Source organism: Budorcas taxicolor, chromosome 13 (assembly GCF_023091745.1).
Source record: "Budorcas taxicolor isolate Tak-1 chromosome 13, Takin1.1, whole genome shotgun sequence".
Taxonomy (NCBI): Eukaryota; Metazoa; Chordata; class Mammalia; order Artiodactyla; family Bovidae; genus Budorcas; species Budorcas taxicolor.
Window position 1 is genome coordinate 59380353 of NC_068922.1, and position 19937 is coordinate 59400289.

Consider the following 19937-nt stretch of genomic DNA (forward strand, 5'->3'; position numbering starts at 1 on the left):
GCAGGCGTTACGATACTGTTTGCAGCCTGGCTTTGGAAATCACACCCAGTCTCTTCTTTTTTAAAAAAAATATTCATTCATTTGACTTCACTGGGTCCTAGTTGCGGCACACAGCCTCTCCAGTTGCAGCACACAGGTTTAGCTGCTCCACAGCGTGTAAGATCTTAGTTCCGCAACCAGGGACCAAACCCGCATTCCCTGCACTTCAAGGCGGACTCTTAACCATTGGACCGCCAGGGAAGTCCTCCACGCTATCACTTCTGCAACATCCCATTTGTCAAACAGGTCAGCCCTATTGAGTGCAGGAGGCGATTAAAGCAGGAGGTGAGACTCATTGGGGACCCCTTTGGAGGCTGGCTACTGACATGAATCATATTTGCCATGAAAATAATAACTACTATGGCTGGAGGGCTTACTCTGTGCTAAACACTGTACCATGCTCTTTAGATATATAATCTTATAGTAATATATAAAGTCTATTTATTGGTTTTCAGTATTTAAATTTTTGTTTACTTATTTTTGGCTGCTCTGGGTCTTTGTTGCTGTGCTTGGCTGTTCTCTAGTTGTGGCAAGCGGGGACCGTTCCCTAGTTGTGCTTAGACTTTTCATTTCAGTGGCTTCTCTTGTTGTGAAGCATGGGCTCTAGAGCGTGCAGGCTCAGTAACCGTGCTGCATGGGCTTAGTTGCCCCGTGGCATGTGGGATCTTCCCCGACCAGGAACTGAACTGGTGTCCCCTGCATTGGCAGATGGATTCTCAACCACTGGACCACCAGGGAAGTCCAGTTTTCAATACTTAGACTTAGCTTATAAGTTCAGAAGGAACTGTAAACAAGATTTGTCTAGAAACACAAGTAAAGGAGTCTTGGGCAGAAGCTGTGGAGTAGATTGGAGGGAGGAGACTGGGAGGGGAAAGGATGGGCGCTAAGGAGCACCTTACAAAGCAGGGGGTCCAGGTTCAATGTTGTGTGGCAGCCTGATCAGGAGGGGACTTGGGGGAGAATGGATACATGTATACATATGGCTGAGTTCCTTTGCTGTCCACCTGAAACTATCACATTGTTAATCCCCTATACTCCAATATAAAATAAAAAGTTTTTTAAAAAAAGATTGACCCTACTTCAGATGCCAAATCGCAAGACCCAGGTTGTCACTTGTGCTTCTGACCAAGTAGCTATAATTCAAGGCTCCCGTGACCTCCACCTAGGGTTTGACAACTTGCTGGAACCATTCCTAGAACTCAGGGAGCCCTGACATCCACCCCCTTCCCAGACATTCAGGATTGTCCTGAAGCCCCTTGCCCCCTAGGTCTTTTCCTTGGGAAATTCTCAACCAGATGGATGAAGTGACAAGACAAGTACCGAGGAGGCTTGATTTCTATAAACCTAAAAGAAAAAAAGGCTGCTGACAATGGGACTAATATCTTTCCACATCTTTCTTTTCACAACGAACTATTATTATGCAGAAGCATGAATGCTTTTGAATTAAATGACTAATTTTCTCCTGTGATTTTATTTCAGAACAATGGCTTCTTAGAAGTCTCCATGGTACCCAAGGAAATAATAGAGATGAACTGGAATACCACCCAGATTAGAGTAATACCTGCCATCTATGCAAAATATGACCCCTTGTCTAGACCACCTGCCGAAAATTAGTTTCTTGTGTTGTTCAGTTATTTGTTCCTTCATTCATTCACCCAACAAATATTTACTGGGCATCTTGCTGTGTACCAGACAGGGTTCTAGGTGCTGGGGATGCTGCTGTGAATATGAAAGACAAAAGACTGCCTTGACGGAGCTGATTTTTAGTGGGGAGAAGACCCTAGACAAGTAAATACTGAAATATATGGGAGGACAAATGATAATACAAGATACGGAGAGGAAAGGAGGCAGGTAAGAGGGAGTATGGGAGTCAGGGATGAGACGTGATGTAACACTTGGGAGTCAGGGAACCCTGGGAATGTCACAAAGTGGGGACGTTTGATCAGAGATCTGAGTGAAGCATGGTAATGAAGCAGGTGGCTTCCTTCTGGAAAAGCATTCTATGTAGAACATTGGATGTGCTCTGTGCACAGGCTCTGTGCACGGGAGCCTTGACTCCTGTGTCTGACTGTGCTCGTGTCTGACTCTTTGCAGTCCCAGGGACTGTAGCCCGCCAGGCTCCTCTGTCCATGGGATTTTCCAGGCAAGAATACTGAAATGGGTTGCCGTTTCCTTCTCCAGGGGATCTTGACCCAAGGATCTAACCTGGGTCTCCTGTGTCTCCTGCACTGGCAGGCAAATTCTTTACCACTATGCCACCTGGGAAGTCCATTCTATTTAAAGGGAACAGTATATACACCAGGGACTTCCCTGGTGTCTCAGATGGTAAAAAATTCACCTGTAATGCAGATCTGGCTAGAGTATATTCAAAGACCTGAGGCCAAAGTGTCTCTGAAATTTGTCATTGATGGAGAGGAAAGATAGGGTTGGCTTACTGACCAATTTTTAACTTGACCACTCTATCCTCTGAATTCTTCAGTTCGGTTCAGTTCAGTTCAGTTGCTCAGTCATGTCCAACTCTTTGCAACCCCATGAACTGTAGCACGCCAGGCCTCCCTGTCCACAATCACCAGCTCCCAGAGTCCACCCAAACCCATGTCCATTGAGTTGGTGATGCCATCCAAACATCTCATCCTTTGTCATCCCCTTCTCCCCCTGCCATCAATCTTTTCCAGCATCAGGGTCTTTTCCAATGAGTCAGCTCTTCACATCAGGTGGCCTAAGTATTGGAGTTTCAGCTTCAACATCAGTCCCTCCAACGAACACCCAGGACTGATCTCCTTGATGATGGACTGGTTGGATCTCCTTGCAGTCCAAAGGACTCTTAAGAGTCTTCTCCAACACCACCGTTCAAAAGCATAGTTCTTCGGTGCTCAGCCTTCTTTATTGTCCAACTCTCACATCCATACATGACTACTGGAAAAACCATAGCCTTGACTAGATGAACCTTTGTTGGCAAAGTAATGTCTCTGCTTTTGAATATGCTGTCTAGTTTGGTCATAACTTTCCTTCCAAGGAATAAGCATCGTTTAATTTCATGGCTGCAATCACCATCTGCAGTGATTTTGGAGCCCAGAAAAATAAAGTCAGCCACTGTTTCCACTGTTTCCCCATCTATTTGTCATGAAGTGATGGGACTGGATGCCATGATCTTAGTTTTCTGAATGTTGAGCTTTAAGCCAACTTTTTCACTCTCCTCTTTCACTTGCATCAAGAGGCTATTTAGTTCTTCTTCACTTTCTGCCATAAGGGTGGTGTCGTCTGCATATCTGAGGTTATTGATATTTCTCCTGGCAATCTTGATTCCAGCTTGTGCTTCCTCCAGCCCAGCATTTCTCATGCTGTACTCTGCATAGAAGTTACATAAGCAGAGTGACCATATACAGCCTTGACGTACTCCTTTTCCTATTTGGAACCAGTCTGTTGTTCCATGTCCAGTTCTAACTGTTGCTTCCTGACCTGCCTACAGATTTCTCAAGAGGCAGGTTAGGTGGTCTGGTATTCCCATCTCCTTCAGAATTTTCCACAGTTTATTATGATCCACACAGTCAAAGGCTTTGGCATAGTCAATAAAGCAGAAATAGATGTTTTTCTGGAACTCTCTTGTGTTTTCCATGATCCAGTGGATGTTGGCAATTTGATCTCTGGTTCCTCTGCCTTCTCTAAAACCAGCTTGAACATCTGGAAGTTCACAGTTCACGTATTGCTGAAGTCTGGCTTGGAGAATTTTAAGCATCACTTTACTAGCATGTGAGATGAGTGCAATTGTGTGGGAGTTTGAGCATTCTTTGGCATTGCCTTTCTTTGGGATTGGAATGAAAACTGACCTTTTCCAGTCCTGTGGCCACTGCTGAGTTTTCCAAAATTGCTGGCATATTGAGTGCAGCACTTTCACAGCATCATCTTTTCAGGATTTGAAATAGCTCAGCTGAAATTCCATCACCTCTACTAGCTTTGTTCCTAGTGATGCTTCCTAAGGCCCACTTGAGTTCACATTCCAGGATGTCTGGCTTTAGGTGAGTGATCACACCATCATGGTTATCTTGGTCGTGAAGATCTTTTTTGTAGAATTCTTCTGTGTATTCTTGCCACCTCTTCTTAATATCTTTTGCTTCTGTTAGGTCCCTACCATTTCTGTCCTTTATTGTGTCCATCTTTGCATGAAAATTTCCCTTGGTATCTCTAATTTTCTTGAAGAAATCTCTAGTCTTTCCCATTCTATTGTTTTCCTCTATTTCTTTGCATTGATCACTGAGGAAGGCTTTCTTGTCTCTCCTTGCTAGTCTTTGGAACTCCGCATTCAAATGAGTATATCTTTCCTTTTCTCCTTTGCTTTTCACTTCTCTTCTTTTCACAGCTATTTGTAAGGCGTCCTCAGACAGCCATTTTGCTTTTTTGCATTTCTTTTTCTTGGGGATGGTCTTGAGTCTTGTCTCCTGTACAGTATCACGAACCTCCATCGATAGTTTATCAGGCACTCTGTCTATCAGATCTAGTCCCTTAAATTTATTTCTCACTTCCACTGTATAGACACAAAGGATTTGATTTAGATCATACCTAAATGGTCTAGTGGTTTTCTCCACTTTCTTCAATTTCAGTCTGAATTTGGCAATAAGGAGTTCATGATCTGAGCCACAGTCAGCTCCCAGTCTTTGTTTTTGCTGACTGTATAGAGCTTCTCCATCTTTGGTGCAAAGAATATAATCAATCTGATTTTGGTGTCAACCATCTGGTGATATCCGTGTGTAGAGTCTTCTCTTGTGCTGTTGGAAGAGGGTGTTTGCTATGACCAGTTCATTCTCTTGGCAGAACTCTATTAGCCTTTGTCCTGCTTCATTCTGTACTGCAAGGCCAAATTTGCCTGTTACTCGAGGTGTTTCTTGACTTCCTACTTTTGCATTCCAATCTCTTATAATGAAAAGGACTTCTTTTGGGGGCATTAGTTCTAGAAGGTCTTGTAGGTCTTCATAGAACTGTTCAACTTCAGTTTCTTCAGTGTTACTGGTTGGGGCATAGACTTGGATTACTGTGATATTGAATGGTTTGCCTTGGAAACAAATAGAGATTATTCTGTCGTTTTTGAGATTGTATCCAAGTACTACATTTCAGACTCTTTTGTTGACTATGATGGATACTCTATTTCTTCTAAGGGATTCCTGCCCACAGTAGTAGATATAATGGTCATCTGAGTTAAATTCACCCATTCCAGTACATTTTAGTTCACTGATTCCTATAATGTCCATGTTCACTCTTGCCATCTCCTGTTTGACCACTTCCAATTTACCTTGATTCATGGACCTAACATTCCAGGTTCTAATGCAATATTGCTCTTTACAGCATCAAGCCTCACTTCTATCACCAGTCTCATCCATAACTGGGAGTTGTTTTTGCTTTGGCTCCATCCCTCCCTTCTATTTGAAGTTATTTCTCCACTGATCTCCAGTAGCATACAGGGCACCTATCGACCTGGGGAGTTCATTTTTCAGTGTCCTATCTTTTTTATTTTTCATACTGTTCATGAGGTTCTCAAGGCAAGAATAGTGAAGTGGTTTGCCATTCCCTTCTCCAGTGAACCACATTCTGTCAGACCTCTCCACCATGACCCACCTGTCTTGGGTGGTCCCACATGGCATGGCTTAGTTTCACTGAGTTAGACAAGGCTGTGGTCCATGTGATCAGATTGGCTAGTTGAATTCTTAGGAAAAAAAGAAAAAGACATGTATTGTTGCTATCAGAGTACTGAGGAACCTCCATACTATTTTCCGCAGTGGCTGCACCAACTTACATAAAGGAGAATTTATTTATGTAATAGAATGAGGGAAATTTGGATTGGAAAGGAGGCAACTGGGAGGGGAGGGATAAGAGAAAATATGGAAAATTGGGGAAGACGATGAAGGCTCTGCAGGATTGAAGAGGGTTGTGAAAAAGCTCATGTGGTGGGATGGCCAAAGGATTTGATGAATAAAGATGAAAAAATATGACATAATAATTTACTATTTTTCAGTTTATTTTAATTTGTTTAATGACCACTCTTTAGCACTTAGCCAAGCATTATTCTAAGTGCTGTTTAAAATATTTTTTCAGATATAATTCATATGCCATAAACTTTAGTCTTTTAAAGTATATAATTCAGTGGTTTTCATCTATGTAGAAAGTTGTACAGTCATTATCATGATCTGATTTCAGATAATTTTCATCACCCTCTAAAGAACCCTCATACTCTTTTACAGACATTCTCCAGATGCACGAAGGTTTGGGCTCTGGGACCATAAATGTTCAAATTCTAGCTCATCTAAGTGACTTCACTTATTCCGAAGCCTCGGTTTTTCCGTTGAGAAGAATGCTGCTTACCTTGGGGGCTTTAAGAGGATTAGAGATGATGAATAGAACATGCCTAACACAAAACTAGTGCTCAGTTAATAGCAGTCAGGCTTAATGTAGGCGATAAAGTCACAGTGACCTCGGGGATCTGATCTATTAAACCCAGGGCTGGCATTAATTTGGAATTTAGTAGAAAATACAGCAAGAAATTGATAAAAATGAAATCCAACCCTAACATTTTCTAAAGAACTTTCTAATGAAAGAGAACTCCCTAACCTGTGAAACCGTGAGAACCGGGGAACTCAGTGCCGGCTAAACAGGCTTTTTTGCGGAAAAATATCTGAGCCCTCTTAACATTTAAATGGTACAAAGCAGTGCATTTTGTCTCTCAGGCAACCAACAAACTAGACTCCACTTCCTGGTTTAAAAAAAAAATGTGACTGTTCTTTAGGGAAGGAATGAACTTAAGGCACATTTGTATCAGGGACCTTTATATCAGGGGCATCCCGAGTGGGGCAGTAGTAAAGAATTCACCTTCCAATAGAGGAGACACAAGAGATGCAATTGCAATCCCTGAGTCAGGAAGATCTCCTGGAGGAGGAAATGGCAACCCATTCCAGTATTCTTGCTGGAAAATTCCATGGACAGAGGAGCCTGGCAGGCTTCAGTCCATGGCACACACACACATATTAGGCACCACATTTCTCAGCCCCGAGTCCGAACCAGGCTGTGTGAAATGGAAACAGACTCAGAAAATTAGGCTTCGATCCCAGCCCTAGCTGACCGATCCTGGGAGCCCATGGTGAAGAAATGTTCTGACTGCTCGCTCCTCGTGCCCTTGGACTTCCTATAGGTGCTCCCATTGGCCACAGCAAAGGGGCTTTGGGAAGCCAGTCCCTCGAATCACCTCCCAGGCGACCAAGCACGGGAACAGAGAAGCTGCAAGGAGAGTCCAGTGGAAGTTTTTGGAGCAAAGGGAAAGCCCAGTCCCCTAGAGCAGAGAGCTCCAGGTTGTCTAGACAGGTCATGGTGAGGTTCTGGGGCAGTTTCAAGGGCAGAGTGTTGCTTGGGTGGATTTCTAAACCTTTCATTTATCTGAAAAAGGCTCATTTCCTCCCCAGACAGGGATCAGACCCATGGTCCCTGTATTGGAAGCATGGAGTCCTAACCACTGGACCACCAGGAAGTCCCGAAGTCTCCTCTTGTATCTGCTTTTTATCAAGAACCTCCTTAAGATTTTACCAGAAGAAAATGTTCCAGGTATTAGAAGCCTATTTTAAAAATCACTCTAGAGCCTTCTAACCTCCACTTGCTCCCTTATCTGTAAGTAATAGGTCACATTTAAGCAAAATGAGCCCTTAACTCCAACCTGAACTTTTCTTTCACAGCAGGGAATAGAAAACCCTCCTGTGATTGGCCTTTCCCCAGATGTCCTGCGAGGAGATGCCCCCATGGAGCAGGCCTGACATTTAAGATGAAAACATCTTCATTCTTCTTTGTGTTGAAAGAGTAGAGGAAGGGCAGATGGGAAAGTCTGTCTGAGATTCAAATTCTGTGCTGTAACTCAAGGCTCACTAAGAAGGTGGTGTCAGTTCTGCTAGACTGATTAGTGTATTTAAAATTTTAGATTAGAAACTCTTGGGGGAATGAGATGCTTAGTGTATAGGCCTTTTATTGTGCCACTTGGAAAGTTCTCTAACTTATGTCTGTTTTCTGCACTGCTTATTCTAGAAAGATTGCACACCCAAAGTAAGAGAGGCTGTGATCTGTAGTTTTGTTTAATTCAGCCGCATTTCCAATGGAGGAAGTATCTCCCTCCCAGTATCTTTTAAAAATTACATCATATTTTATTTTTTAACTTTTTGGCCATACTGTGTGGCATGTGGGACCTTAGTTCCCTGACCAGGGATCAAACCCGTGCCCCCTGAATTGAAGCACAGAGTCTTAACCACTGGACCGCCTGGAAAATCCACTACCACCCCAGTATCTTTTTGTGGTTTTGGTGTGACATTCCTGTTCCAGAATCTCTCATTTGAAGTGTTAGATGCTCCAATTTGGGCTGAAAACCCCAAGGTGAGTGAAGGCAGTTAAATCTCATTTCACATCAAGTCCAGATGTTACCTAGCCATACACTTGGAAAATTAAACTTGGCAGCTTCTCCAGGAATCAACGTGATTGCAGCTCCAAGCCCCCCTACCAGTCCCAGCAGTGTCTGGAGTCAGAACTGCCTCATGGTGACCTGCAGGGTCTTCTGAATTCCACCCCCTTATTTCTCCTATAACAGAGTTTGTCAGTTTTACACAAGAAAGAAAGGCAAGCTGAGCACCCTGGTAGCTTATTTTCTTGTTCTGGCAAAAACCTCTGAGATTCTGAGCCCACATTTCAATAAGGCTTAGGCTCAGCTGCATATGACTCAGTAGTTCTCATGAGTTAGGAAGGTGGTTATGCCCACTGAGGGGATGTTTCGGAATGTCTGGAGACATTGTGGTTGTTACAGCTAGATGGGGGAGGGATGCTGGCCTCTAACATAGAGGCCAGGGATGCTGCCAGTTTCCTATAGTGCACAGGGCAGCCTCCACTTCAGACAATGATCCATATGCCCACAGTGTCCAGGTTGAGAAACCCCGACACAGCTGAGATGTTTGTCAAACCTGCTTGACTCAAGTTGAGACCCTTGCTATGTATCTATCTGTGAACTCCTATGACATTTTGAAATCAGCATTTAAAATTCTTTCAACTGTGTTTATTTAATGTCCACCACATACTCTGGTGGCTCAGACGGTAAAGAATCCACCTGCAGTGCAGGAGACCTGGGTTTGATCCCTGAGTCGGGAAGATGCCCTGGAGAAGGGAATGGCCACCCGCTCCATTATTCTTGCCTGGAGAATAACATGAACTGAGGAGCCTGGCAGGCTAACGTCCATGAGGTCGCAAAGAGTCAGACACGGCTGAGTGACTAACACTTTCACCACATATCAGGCGCTATTCTTAGGTTTGAAGGCTCAGCCATGAACAAGACCAAGCTGGTGTCTGTGTGGAGCCCACGGTCTCCAGGGAGCACTTTTCTTTGGTGGGAACTCCTCTGCCTGTTGGAACCTCCTCAGATTTCTTCCAGCCAGATTTCTCTGACCCTCTTCTCCTCCACCCAGGCTGGGCAGGGCCTGGCTACTGTAAGCACACAGATACTATCAGCAGAATTCTATCTATGAAGTCTTCTGGGAAAGTTTTAATTTCCTGGCTTCAGCTCTACTAGAGGAAGACCCCCAGGCACAGATTCAAGTGCAAGTAGTTTGTTGGAGAAGTGATTTCAGAAAACACTGGTAGGGGGGTGGGAGGTAGAGCAAGGAAGAAAAGACAGTCAACACAGGGTGTATCATCAATCAGGTCACCCCCCGGGCCAGTGTGGGAAGATAGTCCAGACTATGCAGCTCACAGTTGAGCAGCCAAGGGTTGAGGGGACTGCGGTATTTATCCACCAACCCCTATCGGTCATTGTTTGGAGTCTGCTTCCTGGGAATGTTAATTCTTTTTTTTTTTTTTAACTTTTTATTTTATATTGAGGTATAGCCAATTAACAATGTTGTGATAGTTTTAGATGGACAGCAAAGGGACTCAGCCATACATATACATGTCTCCATTCATGCTGTCTAGCCCCATCACTGCCTCCCCACCCCACCCCCCGCCCCAGTGCCAAGCCAAATTCCCTTCCTGGATCCAGGCTGGAGATGTTAATTCTTCAATAAGTTTCCAGCATGCCACGTGCAGGCTCAGCAAGCTCTGATAGCCACAGAAAAGAGTTGCATGTGTGTCACTGGAAGTCATGCCAGAGAGCATAGAGCTGGGAAGGCTGGGGCGGGTGGCAGTATGCAAGACACTGACAGTAGCTGCCAAATGGTGCATCCTGGGGGAAGCCGGAGGCATCTCATCTTCATTGGATGCTTGCTGAGCTTTCAAACCTATTGTTTCGTTGAGTTACTAAGTCATGTCCGACTCTGCGACCTCACGCACTGCAGCATGCCAGGCTCCCTTGTCCTTCACTATGTCCTAGAGTTTGCTCAAACTCATGTCCATTGAGTCAGTAATGCCATCAAACCATCTCATCCTCTGTCACACTCTTCTCTTCCTGCCCTAAATCTTTGCCACCTTCAGGGTCTTTTCCAATGAGTTGGCTCTTCACTTCAGGTGGCCAGAGTATGGAGGCTTCAGCTTCAGTATCAGTCCTTCCAGTGAATGTTCAGGGTTGATTTCCTTTAGGATTGACTGGTTTCATCTCCTTGCTGTCCAAGGGACTCTCAAGAGTCTTCTCCAAAACCACAGTTCAAAAACATCCATCCTTCAGTGCTCAGCCTTCTTTACGGTCCAACTTTCATATCCATACATGACTACTGGAAAAAACAATAGCTTTGACTATACAGCCTTTGTCGGCAAAGTGATATATCTACTTTTTAATACACTGCCTAGCTTTGTCATAGATTTCCTTCCAGAGAGCAAGCATCTTTTAATTTCAGGACTGCACTCACTGTTCACAGCGATTTTGGAGCCTAAGAAAATCAAACCTGTATATCACCCTCATTCCCCCCAACTTCCAGAATGCTGCTGGAGCAGAACATGACTGAGAGTTTGGGAGAGCTTGTCATGTGGGCTTTTGGATATGTGGACTGGTGTGCCTCGCTGGTCTGGAGGAGCCTGAAGGCAGGGGCTGCCTAGAGCAACTCCAAGTGGCAGGGAGGTGGGGAGAAAGGGCAGCTGAGGAAGATGCCTGTATTGGCTAAGCATGGAGGAACTCAATGCAGATTGACAGTGGGTCAAGAAGAGGCTGCACAAGGTAGCTGAGCAAGTGTCCCACCAAGCTGGCACCCAGGGGAAGGGATCCCAGGGAAGGAAACTTGTGACAAGACAGGAGGTCATAAACCCCACTGGGGAACAATGCAGTGTCAGAGGGCCTTAATGAAGGGTTGAAAGTTGCATTCTCTTTCTGAGTTTTTAAACTTTTTCTCCAGTATAAGCTTCAGTCCCTTCCACCTCATGGACAGAATCTTGGCCCATATATTCAGTTTCCAGTTCATTTTTTCCCCCATCTTGTACTTTAAAAGAATTTCTTGTTCATTTTTAAATGTAGTTGGTACCGTGTGTCCAGTTCTGAAAGCAGGGGACAGTCTGCTCGGAATGAAGGGGAAATAGACAAGGTTAAGCCTCCTCTCAATTTGCCTTAATGAGCAATTCCTTCTCAGCGCTGGGAACTCTGATTCAGTCGTTCTTTGCTGAAACTAATTGAAATGAGAATGGAGTCTGGCCTTGAACTTTTTTTGTTTAATTTCCCTGGGGATTTTGATCTTTTCAACTTTTCTCTCTGTTCTGAGTTGTTCATATGAGCTTCCTTTGGAGCTGAAACAGACTGATTCTGATAAGACATCGGCTCTGTCTATCTGCTAGTTATGGGATGGAAGGGTTGTTATCAAAAAAGAGTCCCACATTAATAGGTAAGGGCTCTGAAGGCTTATCTGTGGCTTGCCTTTGCTTTTTGGCCTAAACTAAATGTGAACATATGGGTTAGATTATTTGTTTTGTTCTTGACAATAATTTGTGGAATAACTTGAACTCTTCAAGAGAAGCCAGGAAGCATCTCACGTCCTGGATTTCCTTTTTAAATTGAAAAATTAATACTTCCGGTCCTGGGGAAAATGTGGCAGTGTTATTAAAATACTTGGTGATTTGATGGGTAAGACTGAATTGGTAAAATCCCTTTGGAGGGCAACTTGGAAAATCTAGTAAAGTAATAATGCACATGCCCTTGGGCTCTCAATCCCACTTCCAATAGCTTTCACTACAGGTATACACTGAAGTGAGCACAAACAGGGATGCTCAAGGTTATCCAGGGCAGTGTTTTCTTTACGGGAAAAGATTAAGAATTCCTTTGGACTTCCCTGCTGATCAAGTGGTTAAAAATCCACCTGCCAAGGCAGGAGACATGGGTTTGATTCCTTGTCCAGGAAGATTCCACAAGCTTCAGGGCAACTAACCCTGTCCACCACATCTACTGAAGCCCCCACTGGACTGTCAAGAACCAAAGTGCACTGGCTTTGGCATTAGATGAGAGTCCAGATCAAGGCTTGAAATTTTTCACTGTAAGCTAATAAAAAAGGACAGGCCTCTGACTCATTGACCCAGGAAAGGGCAGCACCATCCTTTTACTTATTCAAGACAAAGCCCCCAGAATCCTGCCAATTCTTCTTTCATGCACATTTCAAATCTAAATAATTTTCTAGGTCACTTAGTTAATAAGTGGTAGAGCTACAGTTTGAAGTGGGCCCCCTGATCTGGAGGGAGTCAAGGTGGTCTGCCCAAGGACAACTACAGACTTAGGAAAGTTATACAACTAGAGTTTGAGTGCTAAGAATTGCTCTCACGCTCCTGCTATATAACTAGAACTGCCAAAGTCTCACGCAAATCACTACTCCAGTACTTTGGCCACCTCATGCGAAGAGTTGACTCATTGGAAAAGACTTTGAAGCTGGGAGGGATTGGGGGCAGGAGGAGAAGGGGACGACAGAGGATGAGATGGCTGGATGGCATCACTGACTTGATGGACACGAGTCTGAGTGAACTCCAGGAGTTGGTGATGGACAGAGAGGCCTGGTGTACTGCGATTCATGGGGTCGCAAAGAGTCGGACACGACTGAGGGACTGAACTGAACTGAACTACACAAATCACTGGTTATCCCTAGTACAAAGGTACTGACCACAAGAAATGAAAAACCTCCAGTATTTAATATTGGATTTTGTATTATATATGGGCTTCCCCAGTGGCTCAGTTGGTAAAGAATCTGCCTGCCCCGGTGCAGGAGATGTGGGTTCGATCTTTGGGTCAGGAAGATTCCCTGGAGGAGGAAATGGCAACCCACTCCCAGTATTCTTGCATGGAAAAAAATTCCATGGATGGAGAAGCCTGATGGGCCACAGTCCACGGGGTCACAAAGAGTCAGATACAACTTAGCGACTAAGACAACAAGATGTAATAAATACTGGATTATAGATTGTATATATTATAGATAATATAGCATAGTATATTGATATTGATAGCAATCTTCCATTTTGCATTTTAGAGTTTGGATTTTGATCAGTATTTTGGTTTTTGAAAACTCATCCTTGGGTTTCAAGGGGAGAGGACTGAGTGAAACTTCTGCAGGAATCCTTTATACTGAATTGCTTCTCAGCAGTACATTCCTCAGGCCATAGTTAAATCTAAACTCTTTTGACCAGATTTTGACACAGGTGTGGGGATAAATATTGAATCGAATATTGAGTCACTTTCAACTAATCTGGAGTGGCTGTTTCTTTGAAGAAAAATCATTTCCATTTTGTAAGAGCTTTTTTTTTTTTTCCTGAGGGGCACAGACCTTGTGAATACAAATAAAGATTTTCTTTTTGAGTGTGTGGTGAAAACATTCAGGTTGGAAATGACTTCTCTGGCAAATTTCTTGCTGCAACTACATAAGTAGACAAGTAAACATATAAATAAATGAATGCAAACCTGCCAGACTCTGATAAGATGGGTTTTCAGAAAGAATTCGCTCCTATAGTTATTTTACATCAGTAGGCATATTCAGTACTTCAGGGGCAGTTTGATTATATGGAGTAATTCATAATCCTGCTATAAGGTAACATTTATGGAGCCTTTACGTGTGCCAGAAACTGTCCTTTGTATGTTTTTTTAAATTTTCTTTGTTATTTATTTTTGGCTGCACTGGGTCTCTGTTGCTGCACACGGACTTTCTCTAGATGCGGAGAGCAAGCAGCGCCCTCTAGCTGCGGTGCCCGGGCTTCTCTCGTGGAGCACAGGCTCTAGGCACACGGATTTCAGTAGTTGCAGCATGTAGGCTCATTAGTCGTGGCTCACAGGCCCATTGCTCTAAGGTTGTGGAATCCTCCTGGACCAAGGACTGAATCCATGTGCCCTGTATTAGCAGGCAAATTCCTATCCACTGTACCACCAGGGAAGTCCATGTATGTTTTATATATATATATATATAAAATCATCAAAATAGTTCTGCAACAAAGGTGCAATTATTATCCTGGTTGTACAGATGGGCTGTGCTAGATTTTCTGTGTGCCCTTCAGGTCTTCTTTACCACACTTGGTGCCCTGGCAGGATGGTCTGTGAAGCTGTATCCATCATGCTCCTTTGTCCTCCAGATTCCAGTTGGGTTTGTCCAGTGGAGCCATCGGGAACTGAAGGTTAAGTCATAATGCCAAAGGAGGGCAGAGGCTGAGTTCCTCACCTAAGCCACAGTTCCTGGCAAGTGGTCCTCTCCTCCAGCTGGGGGTCTCCCCGGATTCTGGCCCCCACCCACTCCCCTTGCCCCTCTGATCTGGGCTGATGACTGCTTTCTGCAGTTACCAGCTTCTTCTTATTGATTTCTTTTAGTTATGCCTATGCCCCTGTAGGTTGATCATTTATTAAATTCTCTTCAATGTTCTCTCCCGAGTGTGCCATTTTGTTCATCCTGGACCTTGAGTGATATGCAGGAGAGCTGAAGGTCAGAAAGTTTAGGAACATTGGTTAAGGTTATCCATCTCTTAGAAGGCCATGTGAGGATTAGAACAGAAGCAGTTGATTCAAGAGCTAAATAGAGGTTTCACTAAAATCTAAAACTAAAACAAAAACAGGTTATTTTTTTCTCCTCAAAAAATTGAAACTAGCAAAATATCCTTGATTTAAGAGGCCAGTGTTTAAAAATAAAGTGATCACATATTTCTTACCTTAAAATAGTTTTGCAAACCAAGAGAAAGAAGAGGAAAAAATGGATAAAGGGGAAGGGTAGTTAATATCACAAATTCCCTTTTTGTAGAAGAAAAGTGTAAAAGCATAATGTTTTCTCATTTTTCTCTCCCTGAAGCAGAAAGCTGAGGTATCAAGATTGCTATGTTTATAACGTGAGCAGAATAAACTTTCCTCAAAGGACACACACAGACACATAGGTTGGTGGTCATCTCTGAGGGAGGTGGGGATGGAATGGGTGTTCAGTTCAGTTCAGTCGCGCAGCCATGTCTGACTCTTCGCGAGCCAATGAAGCACAGCATGCCAGGCCTCCCTGTCCATCACCAACTCCCGGAGTCCACCTAAATCCTTGTCCATTGAGGAATGGGTGTGGAGTGAGGCATTAGTTATAGCTGTAATGTTTTATTAATTGAAAGAGTTGAGGGACCTCCCTGGTGGTCCACTGGCTAAGACTCCCGTGCTCCTAATGCAAAGGTCCTGGGTTCTATCCCTGGTCAGGGAACTGGATCCCACACGCCAAAACTAAGTGTTCACATGCTCCCACTAAAGATCCTGCATGCTGCAATGAAAAATAAGGAAACTAAACTAAGACTCACAGATGCTGACCTTTCATTCTTAAGTTTATCTCATGGGTCCGATTGCCGGGCCCAGCTACTTACATGTAAGTAGCTGATCAAACTAAAGTACATGATCAAACTAAAACCTTTCTAGAAAAGTGTCTGCTGCCCAAAGCCCCTGGCATCAGCACTCCCTCCTCAAGCCCATTTCCTACTATACTGGTGAGTCTATCTGGGAAGCTATTTGAATTATTATTCTTTTCTCTTGAACACATGATATTTTTGTGAATAGGAGACACAACCAGAGATTTTCGAAGCGGGGCATTGTGAATCCTCATCTCAAGAGAGTAACCCAGCAAGAGTGAGAGAAAACCTCCAAGGCTCTGAGCAGGTATAAATGGTCCCCCATCCATGGAATGTCCAGGGCTCAAAAACCAAATCTCCATCCTCTCAAAAGCTAAATTGCTCAGTCCACTCTAATGCAGGGAAATGGCCTCAAGGCTATAGACTGTAGAAATTAACCGATTAAGCAAATCCACATAACAATTTATGAGCCACCTTCTTACTGAGGAAATGAACATGGGCTGCATAATGTAATAAAAGCTGCTCTCCATTCAGCTGTAGAACCAGCTATGTTACCCAGCAGGGCTCAGGTTTAACTTTTGCATTTTTCTTAATGAGTGCTGAATAAATTCAGCCTTGTGCTGATCTCTGAATTATGACCAAATCGTAGAAACTGAGGGATGTGGGGGCGGGTGGAATAGGGAGCACGAACTACGGATGTTTCAGGGGGAAATTAGGGAAGAACTGGCCGAGAAATATCAGTCAAAGAAAGGTTCGCAGGCTGGCATTTGAAAAGACATTATTTTCTATATGTTGAATCAAGTGTTTGTTAATTTAAAAAAGAGGAGAAGAGAAGGGAAATATTATTTGTCGTCTGCCAGAATTAGGGCCAGGTACCTGGGCACATATTGGGTTGGCCATAAACTTCATTTAGTTTCCCATAGATCTTACAGAAAAAAAAAAAAAAAAAACAGATGAACTTTTTTGGCCAGCTCAATACTTTTTCACGGTGAGATTTTTATCTCACTGTGAGATAGGGAGAGGGGAGGGGAAAGATTTTTTGAGTGAGGGGGGATTGGAGATGGGTGTGAAAGTGGGGCTAGGGTGTAGGATCCCTTGCTGGGAGAGAGGGTCTGCCGTGCTGATAGCCTTCCTGTGCTCCTTTCACACAGGAAGGAGAACACACAAAGAAATGACCTTTGGAGAAGTCTGGAGACCAGTGTCTCTTGCTACTTCTCTGGCAGCTATGCCACGGATGATGGAGTATTGCTCAGAGCAGTGTTAAAAGGGGTACCACCACACTTGCATTTTCACAGCATGCTGTCAAGAGCTGACAGCTTCCACGTTGCTTGATTAGACATTAGACAGTTCAGAGGACAAAGCAAATCATCAGTGACACCCCTCCCCTGCCCCACACATGTACCTTGGCTGTGATACTGATATACATATCAGTATCTGTTGTAGTCGTCCTGAAATTGCTTGTTTGTTCAATCAGTAAGTCGTATCCGACTCTTTTGTGATTCCCATGGGCTGCAGCCTGTCAGGCTCCTCTATCCGTGGTATTTTGCAGGCAAGAATACTGGAGTGGGTGGTCATTTCCTTCTCCAGGGAATCTTCCTGACGCAGGGATCGAATGTACATCTTGGATTGGCAGTCGGATGCTTTACCAGTGAGCCACCACTTTGTTATATTCTCTTCCACATATAGATGGTTTTCACACCATCAGAATCATAGCATAGTGGCTATTCAGTGCCATTTTCCACTTACATCAGATCACAAGCATGTCCAACATCACACACACTTTACAACCATTTTTTTTTTTTTAGGGGGAGGATAATATTCTATCCAGGAATATATGAGAATCTATTCTATTACCTTTTCCTACTCTGGATAGATCAGTTGTCCCCTCCTGTTTCTCCTCAAATAAAACAACTCTTGCTGATATAATCTTTACACATTTTCTCTTAAATTATTTCTTGGGATTGGGATTTTGGCAGAGTTGACAGGCAGAGAAAACAAGCATATAGGAAGTCAATTCAGTAGAAAATAGAGTTTAGTGGGATCAATGTGGCCAGGTACTGATCAGTTTCCCTTCTAAGAATCATGTCATCCAAAAATATGGGTGTGTGAGGTGTCACCTTGTATAATGTTTCAGGGTGATAGGACCAAATTATATGAGAGAGAGTTAAATGCTTCAGGCCTCCCTTACTCTCCAGGCCAGAGATGGAGGAAGTGTAGGTTGGTCTCTAGAACCAAGGACCCAAAAGGAAACCTCTGAATTCCTGGGAAGGAGGTGTCATAAAAAACTCAATAGCAGTATACCTGACACTCAATGCTGCTAAGTCGCTGCAGTCGTGTCCGACTCTGTGTGACCCCATAGACGGCAGCCCACCAGGCTCCCCCGTCCCTGGGATTCTCCAGGCAAGAACACTGGAGTGGGTTGCCATTTCCTTCTCCAATGCATGAAAGTGGAAAGTGAAAGTGAAGTCGCTCAGTCGTGTCCAACTCTTAGTGACCTCATGGACAGCAGCCTACCAGGTTCCTCTGTCCATGGGATTTTCCAGGCAAGAGTACTGGAATGGGGTGCCATTGCCCTCTCAATAGTTAAATACAAGAGAGGGAAATTGGCCTCATAGATCAATCAATGGTGGCTTAGAGATCTGGGTGTTCTATAAAGGAATTTTAGACCATATTTAGAGCTTATGGGCAAGAAAGATGGAATGTTTCCTTATTTGGGGTGGTTGTGTTTAGGGAATTGATTTTTTTGAGGGGGGCTTTTGGCCATACTATCTGGGGGAGTTGCGAGCTCAGAACAAGCAGATAGGCTGCAAGATAATACTCGAAAAACTGGATTTCAAACTAGAAGGAAAGATGATCACATTTGAACCCTATAAAAATTCCTGTAACATCGATACAGTAGGTGTGTGGCCTTGACCTTATTTTACAGATGAGAAAGTTAAGACCCAGAGGGGCTTATGAAGTGACCATGGTGGGAACTTCCCCAGCAGTCCAGTGGCTGAGACCTCACCTTTCAATGCAGGGGATGCAGGTTCGATCCCTGGTTGGGAAGTTAAGATCCCAGATGCCTAGGGGCCCAAAAACCAGAACACAAACAACTGAATCAATATTGTAACAAATTCAACAAAGACAACAAAATGGCCACCATCAAAAGAATCTAAATAAAAAAGAAAAGTGAGGACAGAGCGCATGCAATATATTGACCGCAGGCTTGAGATTTCAACTCACGTCTTCATTTGTGAGTTAAAAGAGGTGGATCAAGAGACACTGGCATCAGGGTTCACCTACATTCTATCACTTTGTCAACACTGGGGATGTGAAACAGCATGATACCCTACTTCAGGTTAAGCTGGAGAAACAAGGCTGCCTGAGGAAATTCAAACAACACAGCATAAAATAGCTATTCAGACCGAGCCACGTGCCAAGGTGAGGGCCTGGCAACATAGTGAATGACACAGGCTGGCGGTTTCAGTAGTTTTTGCTTGCACACCACCCAAAACTGTTTTGGAAAACTGTGAATTCCCTTCACACATAATTCATAATTTTTCTTTATAAGTATAAATGGTTGCAAAGAATATTCCTCCTGGTGTATTATGAATATTGATGTTCTAACATAGAAATGTTACATGTTTTAAAAAATTGTACCTAATGAAACCTAAACACCATAACAAATTGTTTGTAGTATGACCTTTATGTTCATATATTTCAAAGAGCATAGTTAGTTTAAATCGTTGACTATAAACATTTTAAATTTCTAATTATGAAAATTTCAGATGAAAATAGACATATTAATAATTAAGTTAAAATCTGTTAAGATCATGTTACAAACTCCCTTCCCATCCAGGCTGCCATATTAACCCTGAGCAGAGTCCCCTGTGCTATACAGTAAGTAGGTCATTGTTAGCTATCCATTTTAAATATAGCAGTGTGTACATGGCCATCCCAAACTCCCTAACTATCCCTTCCCTAATCATCATAACAATTTGATATCCATCGTGATTCATTTAAAAATGAATGAACCAATTTTTAACGTTTTACGTTGTCCTTTTCTTCTCCTTGAATTTACAATCTCTCTTTTCATTTCTAGAGAGTTTTATTCTAATGAAATATTTTTTTTGCTTTAAGAACATTTATTGATTATTTTATCATGGTTCTCTGCA